The following is a 6046-nucleotide window of genomic DNA, read 5'->3' as shown; positions in this document are numbered from 1 at the left end:
TGTGTGTGTGTGTGTGTGTCTGTGGTTCTGGAGAGAACTACATTATTTGTGAGAACGTGAGAACTATCAAACCTAATGCATCCACTATAAAAATTAATGCACTCAAAAAAATAAAAAAATTGCTTCCTTCAAGATTCGAACCTATGATCTGCATTCAGGATTTGAACCTAGGATCTGCATTCATCCAACAAGATGATGCACCCACCTTAGATCTTGATGATCGAATGATTGAAAATGGTTCTCCATTCTTTTATTTAGTGGTTCTTTCTTGAACATCTCGAAGGCTTGGCTATTAGAGATAAATTTAAATAATTGATCTACTAATCTAACGGTTGAGATTTAATTTTAGAGAAACTATATGTAAATGTATGAATTCTATGTAGAACACGTATAAATTCGTTGTGTAAATGTTTAAATTACGAAAAATAAAATTATCAGTACTTATGAGATTCGAACTCCACACCATGAATTCTATTGATAATTTTATTTTTCGTCAGAAATGACAATAATGAATAAATCAATAAATTCTACGAATAAACTAATAAAAGTGACGAACAAACCTATATATTTAATATGGTGAAAATTTCGCCCCCTCTCGTGGTCGTCGTATACCACCAAATAATTCATGTTATACTATCAAGAATTAAGTGAGTATAATGATAAGCAGGATCGAACCACAGAGAGCAGGTAAAATCATCCAATTTCCTAAAGACCTAAATTTTGGTGTAGCCACCACGCCTTAAATTTGAGAAAAATAATGGGGTAATTGCCCCTAAATACATTACCTTTTCTCATTTTTCTGGTATTGCACATCACCTTTGAAATCCGCCTCAGAATACATCACCTTTCCTTTTTTTTTTTCTGAAATTGCACATGATCAGCCAACTACCAAACGTGAAAATGACGTGGAAGCCGGAAACACCACGTATACACGCCGGAAAATTATTTTAATTGACGTGGCAGCCATGTAGGCAAAACTACGTAATTTTGAGTTCTATTTAAAAAAAAATACAAAAAATATCAATAATTCTAAAATATGAAATTAAGCTAATACCATAATTTTCACACCACACTTCTTCTCAAATGAACAAAGCTTTCGCACCATAATAATAATAATAATTAACATAAAAAAAGCTCAGGTGATATAATCTGTAATTAACTCCACATTGAAAAGATGGAACATTTAAAAAAAAATTATATTCAAAGATATGAAAAAAAACTAAAGATGAAATGCGAAAAATGATTACAAAACAAAGATGAAAGAATGATTCTGACACAAATCAACGACGCAAAAGCTTGAGCGGCTTAGCCAAAGTAGCTCTAAATCTCCGTTCATCAATGGTGACATTCTGATTATTCAAGTAGACATCTCTTAACTTACTCCATCCATGCCTGTGTATCGACATCGGATCTCTGAGCACGGGATGATCCATCGGATAACGTTTGATGAGAGAGCTCTCCTTCATCTCAATCTTGTAATCCAGATACCTTATCTTCATCTCCGCCGACGGATTCCCGAAATCGAGCTTCACGAATGTCAATGGCGCCCAACGACACTATCTGGATGAGTACCGCTTTGTTCTTTTGAGAAGAAGTATGGTGCGAAAATTAGGACATTAGCTTAATTTCACATTTTAGAATTATTGATATTTTTTGTATTTTCGAAAGAAAAAAAAATAAAAAAAAATAGAACTCAAAACTACGTAGTTTTGCCTACATGGCTACCATGTCAATTAAACTAATTTTTCGGTGTGTATACGTGGCGTTTCCGGCTTCCACATCATTTTCACGTTTGGTGGTTGGCTGACCATGTGCAATTTCAGGAAAAAAAAAAAAGAAAAAGGAAAGGTGATGTATTGTGAAGCGGATTTCAAAGGTGATGTGCAATACCAGAAAATGGGGAAATGTAATGTATTTAGGGGCAATTACCCCATAAATAATTATCAACTAAGAAAACAAATAAAGCACGAAAATATTCTAGAAAGCAACTAATGAAAGGTAACTCGACTCCAGTAAATCCATATCAATTTTAATACTCTGTTCATTGACTCAAAGATGAATTAATCTCTATCAACCAACCAGTTATAAGATACCGTAAACGTAACGGACGTACCCCAATTCCTACTTACTATGTCGATAAACAGCTGGAGACGCCAGACCTGCTTATTTCCCTTATTAAAATATAACCTAGCTGGAGACGTCAGACCTAAATTTAATATTCTAATAGCATTAAGATGAAGGAACCCAGTTTAGACAGATTATCCTAGATACGCTAATAATAATTAATCCACCAATTTATTCATACTACGAACACGGTAGCTTTATCACTAATCAGTCTTATTCCAACAATTACGGATTGGGGAACCAATTGACTGTAATCCAATTTAACCTGAGTTGATCACGTTTAAATTAAATCAGAACTGGCCTTAAACACAAGGAACAAATCGGAATCAACATGAATCAATTATATGCTCAATTAGGTCTCGCAGATTATTAAATCAATACTTCATTATTCTCGCCGAACTAGAAAATAGCTACTCATACTATTAAAATAAAATATAATAAATAAATAAGAAATCATAAGAAAATAAAAGCAATAAGAATTCAATTGATACTGGTTACCGAATTGTTCTTGAAACTCGTGCACAAAAGAAATACTCTATAACTAAAAAACAAATAATCTACTCCGCCGCCAATGTCTCTTCTGCCAAAGTTCCCAAACTCCAGCCGCCACCAAAATGTATTGCCGAAAGATGTTCATTCCTAAACAAAAGCTATTCTAATAATCATATATACCTAACCGCCACTTTCTAGTTAATGGGCTTAACTTAAGAAATAGTAAATTAATACTATGACTATTAGCTCATTAACTATGACATAAAATAATATTTAATAAAATTACAATGAAACTCGTTTTCAATTTATAATCATAAAACATAAGCTTTATTCTTTTCAGGCTTTCTCCTCCAACTCTTAATTTTGCATGCATCGAAATCTTCCAATAAATTCCACAAATATTGCTTCTTCTCTACTTGCTTCTCTTTGACTCCATCAACATCGACCTCTTTAATTTCTACACTAAAAATCATCTTAAGTGCATATATTAAATTCAATTAAAGCACACAATAATCCAAAAATATGAACAACTAAAATATGCACATCACCCTCCAAAATTTGAACGCATACCAAAATGCTTGTTCATAAAAATGATTCACTTGTTCCCGAGAGTTCACACGCATTCTCAATTATCAATTTTCAATGAAATTTTTATAAATATACTCCCTCTGTCCACCAATAAATTTCCTGTTTGGTGTTCGGCACGGAAATTAAGAAAGCTAAAAAATGTGGTATAAAAGACTAAAATGGTAGTGCTAATGTATTGTGATTACTTTTACTAATCTTTGACTAGCTCTTTGACATTAATAAATAAACTGAAAATTCAGAAAATAAATAAATAAATAAACACGAAAATAAATAAATTGGAAATAAATAAACTGAAAATTCGAAAATAAATTAATAAATAAACTGAAAATTCAGAAAATAAATAAATAAATAAACACGAAAATAAATAAATTGGAAATAAATAAACTGAAAATTCGAAAATAAATTAATAAATAAAATGAAAATTCAGAAAATAAATAAATAAATAAACTGGAAATAATTTTTTTAGAAAATAAATAAACTGATAATTCAAAAATAAATAAATAAACTGAAAATTTGAAAATAAATAAATAAATAAACTAGAAATAAATTTTTCAGAAAATAAATAAACCGAAAATTTGAAAATAAATAAATAAATAAACTGAAAGTTCAGAAAATAAATAAACTAGAAATAAATTTTTCAGAAAAAAATAAATTGAAAATTCACAAATAAATAAATAAATAAACTGAAAATTGAGAAAATAAATAAATAAACTGGAAAATAAATAAACTAGAAATAAAATTTTCAGAAAATAAATAAATAAACTAGAAATAAATTTTTCAGAAAATAAATAAATTGAAAATTTGAAAATAAATAAATAAACTGAAAATTCCGAAAATAAATAAATAAACTGGAAAATAAATAAACTAGAAATAAAATTTGCAGAAAATAAATAAACTGAAAATTCGAAAATAAATAAAATGAAAAATAATCCAATTGGTAAAGTGTAGTAATTTAAAAAGTAAAAGAAGGTATATATGTCCATAAAGCATAATAGGAAGTTAATTGGTGGACAAAATTTTAGAGACAAATAAAAAATTGATTGGCGGACGTATGGACTATGGTGTACTTAGTAAAAGTAAAAAATTAAATTTGGGGGTAACTGTTCCCACGGTGGGCACGTGCACATTTATCTGGAATCTGTATATAGCTAGGCTTTACGCGTATTAAAGAAACAATAATTATTCATGTAAAGCTTAATAGTTAATACACCGTCTAATAAATGTCACAAAGGAGAATCAAACACATTACACAATCCAAATTAATTCAAAATTTTATTGAGATCGCAAATACATGTTCAAAGTTCGTCGGAATGAATCGTATCCAAGCATAATGAACTCGAAGACAAACTAAATACTATCAAGCAAATGAAGCAATACATGCGTATTGGCAGATATATATTACTACTAATTTACTATCATGAAATTGTATATTACATCAATGAATTAATCAAATGACAAGTACACTATTACAAATTATTCAATCAAGTACATCTCAATAAACCAAATAAAACACAACACACACTCTTTCGATGAGACTTGAACCAATGACCTCTTGAAAGAAAGAGAATCTTTTGATGCCTCAAGTACCAGTACTAGTTTACAGGCTTGCGTTATTTTTTATTTTTATTTGTTTATAGTCTTACGTTAGTAAAGTTAAGAAGCAAAAGAGTACTGATTCATTTAAATAAGAAATAAAGAAAGTCGACCAAAATAAATATAATCGGACGCCTAATACCTATATTTCATTCATTTAATTGCAATATCAATTAGTCACAGAACTTGGTAAGCGCCTTAACTGAACAGTAATTAATACTTATATCGCTAATTAAGGAGTTAAGGACTATTTAGATGAAGATGAACCATATTCCAATAAATAAATAAATAAATAAAGATTGATTTGAGTTGCTGTAGCTACGGACCTGGACTGGTCTTGAAGATTTTAGTTTAGAATTGAAAGCATATGCAAAATTTAAATATGGGGTTTCTTTTTCTCGTGGCGTGGCCTAGACAGCACAATTCCCATAAAAGACATTTCTGTAATAAAGTTTGTGTAATGGTCGGTTACTGTTCGGTGCTTACTCGCCTGTTGCATTAATATGTGCTTTTTCTCACCGGATCATCCACATTCAATAGCATGCACATGTGTTCACAGTTTCGGTTTGAATCGAATTAAAATCGGGCCGCGAGGAAAGTTATACGGTCTTTGTTCAAATTATGAACCGACGGTTTCAGTTCGGTTTAGTTCGGATCGCCGGTTCACTGCCCATTTATAAGGAAATTAAAATTATGACTCGGATGTTGGTTTGAAATTTGTAAAATGTAAACAATGTTGAACTGTTTATTTAGGTTGTAAATGATTGAAGTTGACTATAAATTTACATGTGTTGGCCTAATAATAGTGTGATTATAAATTATAATGTTTGAGACTAAAGATCTAAAGTTCAAGTTCACCGTTACACAATCTTTTAAAGTATTTATTTTTTCTACCAAAAATTTTTCATACAATGGGTGCGTATGTTGACACAGTGATAAGATAATATAGTGCCTAAGGTCAAAAATTTCAAAGTCGAGTCCACCGTCATGTGATCATCTAATCTGATGTGATTAGTTAAGATGATTAATTTGCATAGGGTGCGCGTTGCCAGATAATTCACCGTAAAGATAGATTGAACTGGAGAATTAAAGTGCACGAGACAAGTAAAAAATGGAGGCACGAGTCATTCATAGTTTACAAACAACAGACATACGCCATAGCGAAGTGAATATTCGTGGATTCACTGTCATAATCTTTCACTGATATTTTTCGCTAAGTGCTTTCAATATAGTATTTCCTCCGTCTCGC

The sequence above is a fragment of the Salvia miltiorrhiza genome, chromosome 4, assembly GCF_028751815.1.
Source record: "Salvia miltiorrhiza cultivar Shanhuang (shh) chromosome 4, IMPLAD_Smil_shh, whole genome shotgun sequence".
Taxonomy (NCBI): domain Eukaryota; kingdom Viridiplantae; phylum Streptophyta; class Magnoliopsida; order Lamiales; family Lamiaceae; genus Salvia; species Salvia miltiorrhiza.
Note: the sequence above shows the minus strand (reverse complement) of the source record.